The sequence below is a fragment of the Macrobrachium rosenbergii genome, chromosome 18 (assembly GCF_040412425.1).
Source record: "Macrobrachium rosenbergii isolate ZJJX-2024 chromosome 18, ASM4041242v1, whole genome shotgun sequence".
NCBI lineage: Eukaryota > Metazoa > Arthropoda > Malacostraca > Decapoda > Palaemonidae > Macrobrachium > Macrobrachium rosenbergii.
In genome coordinates this window covers 19,536,734-19,542,138 of record NC_089758.1, presented here as the reverse complement: position 1 = coordinate 19,542,138, position 5,405 = coordinate 19,536,734, and the positions used below count along the sequence as shown (strand labels likewise).

Sequence of the window (5,405 nt, the reverse complement as noted above, 5' to 3'; positions counted from 1 at the left end):
CTTAGGGTGAGGTTAGATGTCGAACTCTATTAAGAATGTTCATTTGTCATAGCAACCTATCATGGTTAATCCGATAGAAATATACATTCAATAAACTTTCGGCCGTGTGTTTTAAAGTCGTCTGGCAAAATATATTATTTTTTTTCAGAGCTCTAATTATCAATACAAAATATTTTCAGTTCTTTCATTTTATATATTATTTGTAAGTATGGCATGGTTAATGAGAACTTAAAGCCTTAGCAAGCTACTGTTGATTATTATTATGAGGTTGAGTGACATACACGTGGTTCCTTAATTGTTAAATCTTATGGAGCAAGAGTTAATTTTTCTCTCGACTCTGAATGACCAAGGGAAGGTTACCCTGCTGAATATATCTGATGCATAATTATGGGGCTAATTTTCTGTCATGTACCATAACGGTGATTTCATTCGTAATAGGGTGTTATTAACGGTGATTTCATTCGTAATAGGGTGTTATACCTGCACTTGCGGATAGGTATTTTATTTTTCCTTTTGAATCTTTTTTTCATTCATTGTAGTATTTCAACAGAAATAATTTAATAATCTGATGAGAGAGAGAGAGAGAGAGAGAGAGAGAGAGAGAGAGAGAGAGAGAGAGAGAGAGAGAGAGAGAGAGAGAGAGTTTTAAAACTTGTTGTTTGCTTTTGTATTTTGGGATTATCAAGCGAGAAATCCAACATAAGTTCTTAACTAATTTTATGCAGAGTCTCACTCACAATTATCGAATGTGAAAGCAATAATAGAAAGAGCCAAACAATCTACTCTTTGACATGTTTCCTGAGCCATCAATGTCTCTTTAGTAGGTTTCAAAACTTAAGAAGAAATACCATTTAACTGTTTCCTTGTTTGCTTATTATTTTTTTCTTTTCTCGTATTATTTACCGTGGGAAAATTATATCGTGTTTACATAAAAATCTCCTACTTCAGTCAAACTCTTGAAAAGATTTCTGTTTTGTTATATATCATGAGATTAGTTTTTACTTCAGATTTCCTCTCTCTCTCTCTCTCTCTCTCTCTCTCTCTCTCTCACGTTATTGTCCAAAATAAACAGCTGGAAATTATACGTTTTGACCGTAATTATGGATATTATGGAATTCGCTGTTTACCGCTTATGGAAAGTACCTCAGAAAACTAGTGTAACTGCATACTTGGTTGCATGCTGTTCATCCCGCATAGTTTAGGGTGAGTTCTTATTTATTTACATACTGTCGCTCCCACATGAAGTGTGACTATTTTGGTGACAAAATATCGATTCCTCTTCGCCTACGTTGATCTTATATATAGCCCCTTTCCTCAGCTAATGGAATAAGTTATATTGGATGAAAGTTTGATTGTTATAGACTAGATATAGACATTGGCGTTGTATTAACACTTACGTGTGTGTGTGTGTGTGTGTGTGTGTGTGTGTGTTACAATATACATATATACTGTAGTTACATATACATTTCATTTCTTCCAGAGACTTGCATTCCATTAAAGAATATCTTAACTTTACTGGGCAGTTTTGACTAATGGCAAACCTGATAAAAAATTATCCGTTTATAATTACATAACTACATTCTATTTCACGGGCTGACATAAAAAAAATGCAATGCAACGCAGCCTTCCTTAAAAAGACAAGTAAAAGGAAACAAAAGTAAAAAAAAAAGAATTATGCTTTCAGAAAGAGCACAGACGACCCTTTTACCAAAAAAAAAAGAAAAAAAAAAAAGAACTGCACCACAATCCAGCGACTGGCTGGTATGACAAATAGCCCTGCCTGCCGGATAGCAACAGACAATTACAAGATGAATACTTGCAGCGATCGCTGCCATCCACCCATCTGTTTCCATGACTAAGCACTCCAAGAGTGGGACTCGCTGTTGACTTGTCTTACCCCCTGGTGAGGACTTCCCTTTGTTTGCGAATGTTGTTTGCGAGAAAGAGGTGATGAAAGGAGGGAAAGGGGGCCGGAGGTTTGAGGAAGGGAGGGGATAGTATTCGATGGCAAATGACACACAAGTGAAAGTGTTTTTATAACGTTGTGTAATTCACTTATATTGCCCGCCACTACTGGGCCGTGTTGGTGCTGTCGTGACGTCATCATCCGGGAACCCTTTCCTTGGAGACGTTTTCTAAAAGGTCTCCTACAGAATTAAATTCTATTTCATTTTAGTTTTCTCTTCCGCTTCTCTTTAGTTTCACGAGTTCTTTGTCGTTTGTGTCATATCACGTAAATCTTCTAGCGGCAACAACAATATTTTTTTTTTTCCAAGCAAGATAAAAATAGTTTGGCCATTCCCTTGGAAAATCCTAGGAATTCTAATTTGAAAAAAATTAATTCAACTTTTTATTTAGATTTTAAATTGAAAATAACGTTGGTAATTATAGCTACAATAATGACAAAATGATTAAGATATGAATTTGAGGAGTACCATTAAACTACAGTTGCTGAATAATGAAATAAGAGAAAATAATCAGAAATAGAATACAGCAATAGAAGAAAGTGTTGAGTCAGAAGTTTTATTGATGTATCGATATTTATCTTCCTTGGCCTGGAGAACAGATGGAGGAAGAATGATCTAATAGTGTTAGTAAATACTTTATTTTACCTCTGCTTAAGATAAAGAGAGAGAGAGAGAGAGAGAGAGAGAGAGAGAGAGAGAGAGAGAGAGAGAGAGAGAGAGAGAGAGAATTTCCATGAGAGAAAACATGAATTGGAATACTGTAGTAAATGGTTTAATTTATAAAAGGGTAATACGAAAAATAATGAGGTAAATAATTTATCAACAAAAAGCTGATTCGCTGTAATCGAGCCTACTGAGGTAGTCTTGTCATGTAAAGAGAAAACGAGATCCCACAGTGGTGAAATAAAGTGACGTAAAACTCGAAGTTTATGTAGGTATACACTAAATTGCGCTGAAGTAACTACAGCATTGTAGATAACATAGTTGATATTTATGGTGCAGTCAGGTTTCATATGAGGCTTTTTTAAATGCTAGTATGTCTTATTACTTAGTTCAGTTTATTTAATCTTATTTATTTCTATTATAGCTGATAAATAGCAAGAGCTTATTGTCTAATCTTCTCTGGATAACAAAGAATAACATCTTCCTAACAATATCTGAGTAAAATGATAACCTAGATATTGTAACGCTTGGAATTTCTGGCTTCTATAGAATTTCTTTAACTCAAATTATAGTCGGTACTCAATCTATAATACCGGAATCTGTAACACACAGTGAGACCGGCAGCTAACGCTAACAATCAGAAACAAACCTAACTGGGTGGGTTTAAAAAAGCTGTCTCTAAAATTATGATGAAAGAAAAAAGTATTCCTCATATTTGCTCTAAGTGTAAAAATTCGGAACTGGTTTTCGATTGAGGTTGAGCAAGCTCAGACTATTAATTTTCAACACGCCGTAGTGTTATCCTACTTAAAGGTGTTGTTTTCCTCGTCCAGTTTATTTGAATAATCATTTTTGTCACCTGTTTGTCACTCCTCTCCTTTCGCTTTCCGTTTGCTCTCTTTTCTCTTCCTGTCTTAGCATTATTCCATACGCCTTTTTTTTTCCTTTTTTTTTGTCTGGTGTGACACCTACGATTTTCTGTGGCATTTTTTTACTGGCTTTTTTTATGTCCCGATCTCCCTTCCTTGGCAATAATCAACCCGACCCCGGCATTTCTCCAACTTTCCAGGAGCGGCCCCAAGAGAAAGCTGGGCAGAGAACGGCTCCGTGCCAGACATGTCTTCACATTAAACTTGACCTGAAGCAAATGAAAAGAAATAAATAATAAAAAAACTCACGAAAGCACAACGATCTTTACTCCATTGCATATACACAGGTTTAATTATGGCGTATATACTGATGAGGCAATGGGACGCCATGTAAAAGGGGAGAAATCACAGAACAGAAGGAATAAAAGTGATATTATAGTGAGCACCCATCCCCTGCTTTCTTTTGGGGCCTTGACTCTCCGCGCATGCGCCGTTACGCCACGCAAGCTCCGCTGGATCCAGGTAGGGAAGCCGATGGTAACCGCGAAGAGAGGCAGTTTGTTCCCTCAACGCTTTGTGATCGGATGTGCTAAAAACTTTGTCCGGTTAGTGATTCTAAGTTATCTGTTCTTGAACGCTAAAATTTTAACAAAATGAGAAGTTTGATGACTATGATAGCTCAAAACATTTGTGAAGACAGTGGTTATGGAGTTGTATATTCATAACAGTATTGCGTTTTCTAGATGAACTGGTTCTTTATATTACATATATATATATATATATATATATATATATATATATATATATATATATATATATATATGTATATGTATATGTTTATGTGTGTGTGTGTGTGTGTTTGTGAGTGTGTGAAAAACAATTATTTAGCAAAATTAATATATAGTTTACTTACAAACTTATTACTGATGTTGCCACCTTAAATAATGCTAATTAGTTCTAAATATATAAGTTCTTATACCTTGACGAAAATTTAGTAGTATTAAAATTCTATTTAAATTTACCAAGGGGAAATCTAACTATAACAATAACAGAACCGAGTTATAATAATTATGGTTGTGTCGAATACATCAATAAAAACTATTAAAAAGTTTATACTTACTACTATTATATTTGTCATTGTTTTTTCTCGATGTTATTGCTAACTTTACGTACATCGTGAAGACAAGCTTAAGATTTATATATATATATATATATATATATATATATATATATATATATATATATATATATACAGTATATATATATATATATATATATATATATATATATATATATATATAATGTGTGTGTGTGTAATGATATTTCTTTTTTTGCATTTACGCTGATTCATTCGGTTCAAACATGAGCATCTGAACGTATAAAAATAATAATAATAATAATAATAATAATAATAGGTGTATCTGTAAATATTATTGTTTTGAAGTTATATTTACTACAGTAAAGAAAAATTATCAACAAAAGAATAAAAAAGTAAATAAAAAAACAAGTAAAATTAGGGTACATTACCTGACCGATTCACGCTGTAGTTATCTTCGTCACTAACCATTAGTCAAGCCGTCATATTCACTTACCTGTAAATGACAACATTTCACTTTGTTTTAGCTTTCTTTGAACGGTCAGTGACCTACATACCACATGATCATGTTAATTCTTTGCATTTACCCTAAATCGTTTTTTTAGTGTCCTTGCAATCACTTTTATTCATCTACTGTCTGATAATAATTGTGAAAATATTCTAGTAATTTTTTTATCAGTTTTACATCTGTCATATTTCCTTCTGTTACTTTGTGGGGAGATTCATAATTAAAAATACTGCTCAAATAATTTCATTAATACTGGCTTAAACAAGAAAAACTAGTTTTTAGGATCTAAAAATTAGATTATT

General features: G+C 33.4%; 1 protein-coding gene across 2 annotated transcripts in view; it reads left to right on the top strand.

The window, feature by feature from the left end:
• Positions 1-3,986: 3,986 nt before the first annotated feature.
• Positions 3,987-5,405, top strand: part of LOC136848170 (neurofilament medium polypeptide-like) — a 33,462-nt gene continuing 32,043 nt past the window's right edge. The window contains exon 1 of one of the 2 annotated variants that reach the window (XM_067120460.1): positions 3,987-4,104. The gene's annotated coding sequence lies outside the window, so the exon portion shown is untranslated. The remainder of the gene's footprint in view (positions 4,105-5,405) is intronic. The other variant, XM_067120459.1, reaches the window with a different exon arrangement.